Source organism: Myxocyprinus asiaticus, chromosome 1 (genome assembly GCF_019703515.2).
Source record: "Myxocyprinus asiaticus isolate MX2 ecotype Aquarium Trade chromosome 1, UBuf_Myxa_2, whole genome shotgun sequence".
Taxonomy (NCBI): Eukaryota; Metazoa; Chordata; class Actinopteri; order Cypriniformes; family Catostomidae; genus Myxocyprinus; species Myxocyprinus asiaticus.
The window spans coordinates 52740696-52743865 of NC_059344.1; the positions used below are offsets into that span (position 1 = coordinate 52740696).

The 3170-nt window shown below is 36.3% G+C and overlaps 1 long non-coding RNA gene across 2 annotated transcripts; it reads right to left on the bottom strand.

Moving 5' to 3' along the window:
- Positions 1–500: 500 nt before the first annotated feature.
- On the bottom strand, positions 501–2940 carry LOC127441282 (uncharacterized). 2 transcript variants are annotated; one of them, XR_007897284.1, is made up of 4 exons: positions 2522–2940; positions 1853–1921; positions 1675–1750; positions 501–1577 (listed from the first exon to the last, which is right to left on the bottom strand). It is a non-coding gene; the product is annotated as an uncharacterized LOC127441282 (long non-coding RNA). The 2 variants fall into 2 exon arrangements; XR_007897283.1 differs by lacking the exon at positions 2522–2940 and having other exon boundaries at positions 1853–2343.
- Positions 2941–3170: the final 230 nt, after the last annotated feature.

Sequence of the window (3170 nt, forward strand, 5' to 3'; positions counted from 1 at the left end):
ATGGCTTATATGTGATTGGCTAGGAGTTACCTACACTGTTAAAAATGTTCCTGTAAAAAAACAGTAAAGAACTGGCAGCAGGGTTGCCAGCAAGTTACTGTAAAATTAACAGTATCTTGCTGTAGCTGAAATTTAAAGTTTGCTACTGTTTTTGCAAATACAGTAATAAGCTGTTATTTTACTACCTTTACAGTAAAATACTGACAAAAGGATTAGCAATTAATTACTGTGTATTTACACTTTTTCACAAGAGGTATATTTGCAGGATTTTACTGTAAACTACAGTAAAAATACACTACATGCTACTGTATAAGCTATTGAGTAATGGACTGCTAGCAAAAAGGACTACAATGTGTTTACTTTTTTCTAAACCTTGTGATTTAATAAATTATTCCTTAGTCTTGCAATAAAAAATACCATGTTTTAATAGTGTATAAATGTAGCCTTTGAAATAGTGACTTAAACTTTTGAGACAAATAATACAGCTTCAAAATGTCTTTTCAAAACGTCTCTCTTTATTTGCAAAACACCATTCTTGCAAAACATCTGTACAAAATTATAAGGCAATTGGTAAAACAAAGCCCAAAGCTGATTTGGGTAAATAAACGTACATTTCAGCCATATAAATAATAAATACATATAACAAATAATAACAAATCTCTGTCCGTCCAAACACTGAACTCTGGACACAAATACTCAGTAAATAACTGAGAAAGTGGCTGAATGAATGACTGAAACAGTGTGTGTGAGTGTCTGAGAAAGTGTTTGTGTGAGTTTGTGTGTGTGTGAGTGTCTGAGAAAGTGTTTGTGTGAGTTTGAATGTGTGTGAGTGTCTGAGAAAGTGTTTGTGTGAGTTTGTGTGTATGTGTGTGTGTGTGAGTGTCTGAGAAAATGTTTGTGTGAGTTTGTGTGTGGGTGAGTGTCTGAGAAAGTGTTTATGTGAGTTTGTGTGTGTGAGAGAGAGTGTTCGTGTGAGTTTGTGTGTGTTGAGTGTTTGTGTGTGTGTGTGAGAGTGTTTGTGTGTGTGAGAGAGTGTTTGTGTGTGTGTGTGAGAGTGTTTGTGAGTTTGTGTGTACTGAGTGCGTGAGAGAGTGTTTGTGTGTGTGTGTGTGTGTGTGTGTGAGAGAGAGAGTGCTTGTGTGAGTTTGTGTGTGTTGAGTGTGTGTGAGAGAGTGTTTGTGTGAGTTGAGTGTGTGAGAGAGTGTTTGTGTGAGTTTGTGTGTGTTGAGTGTGTGTGAGAGTGTTTGTGTGAGTTTGTGTGTGTTGAGTGTGTGTGTGTGTGTGTGTGTGAGAGAGAGAGAGTGTTTATGTGAGTTTGTGTGTGTTGAGTGTGTGTGTGTGAGATAGTGTTCGTATGTGAGTGTTTGTGTGAGTTTGAGTGAGTGTGTGTGTGTGAATGACTGGGTTCACTGACTTATATAAAGTCCCACTCAAAGTCCATTAGTTTCTTTAGTAGACTGAAGACACGAGGGTTGACTGATGTCGTCTTTTTCTGGGCGACTTTCCCTGTATGCTTTGACAGGACTTTGCCTCGTCCAGCCTTGGTGCCTCTCTCAGGATTTATTCCGATGAAACGCCTGAAAAACAAATGTGTGTATTCATAATTAGTGTCAGGAGAGCTTTCTTAAAGGAATAGATCACCCAAATATAAAAATGCAATCATCATTTACTCACCTTAATGCCATGCCAGATGTGTATGATTTTTTATCATCATCAGAACACAAACGAAGATGCCTGTCATTTCAGCACGCTACAGAGACAACAATAGAACATTATTTAAATAAAATTTGCAATGTTGTTTGAAGGCTGCACTTCGCAGAATAAAAAGAAGTTACGTTTTTATGAATCTCACCCTGTAATATGGAAGATCCGTTTCAGAAATCCAGCTGCACTTGGTGTCACAGTTACAGTTGGTTTCCCACTGAAACAAGTGTTTAAAAAGTTAGATACAATTCCAGTATCACCAATGTTTTCAGATTAAAAGAAAAGGAATATCATGCATCCCTGCATAAAACTCAACATTATCAGCTGTACAGCTGCGTTTCCCAAAAGCGTTGTATACTTTGACTTCGTCATAAGTAGATTGTAGAAAGTATTGTCACCAATGGTTTCTACACCCTATTTAAGCTTACAATGCTTTTGCGATTTGCAGCCCAGATCTGAACATTAAAGTTGTTAACGTTATCTGACCACACTGACCGCTTGAGTGAGGTATTTCTGCACTGTTTTGTGTGTCAGCTCAGACTCCAATCTCAAATCTGTCATGCAAATTAACAAATTAACCCAAATCCAGTGCATTATTCAATCTGACAACACATCACTTAAAGAAAACAATTTTAGTAAAAGAAACAAAGATCTTGGGCTTAAAGACAGAAATATAACTTTACAAACAGTTTATTTAGTTAATATTGGGATCTGATGGCAGGTAGGCTACCAAAATCATTATCACAGCACAATATGAGTTGAACTTAAATGTAATGTTTTATGGCTATGCTAAAAAGCAAAGCAAAAGGGTACTCACCTATTAATTCAGAAGATGAAGATGGGTGAAAAAAATCACCCCTTAAACCCGTGTGGGCTCACTGTAGTCTTGTGTTCCCAAAATGCAATGCAAAAAATACTGTAAAGTACTGTTTTCTTTCCTTTGAGCAATCAATACTGTAAAATACAGTAATATTACATCTAAGTCATTTAACCAACCAAAATTAACAGTAATGTACTGCATTTAAAAATAACAGGATTATACTGTTGATATTTTGAAGTAAATTAACAGCAATTTTTAAGAGTGAATGGTGCGATGATGTACAGCTGCTAGACTTCATGCTAGAACTACGCTGCGCTTACATTTCTTCCAAATAAACTTAAATAAAACCCTGTCAACAGCTAAGCACATTCTAGGACTGACATTCAAAGATAGTGCAGGATATACAAGCCTTGATAAGCCTTCAGCTTTGGAAACATGCCCATAGATAGTCAGGTTCCTCTGAGACCAGCAATTAAAAACATTCTTTGCTTTGTGCAGACTCTTAGAGAAATGCATTTCAACTCTTTCAGATGGACACTTAGTAATTACAATACCAAAATATCTAACTGTTTGTTTCAGCTTAATTCCACATATTTCTGAAATGTCAGAATTATGAATTGCCATAATCTCAGATTGCTCTAATTAA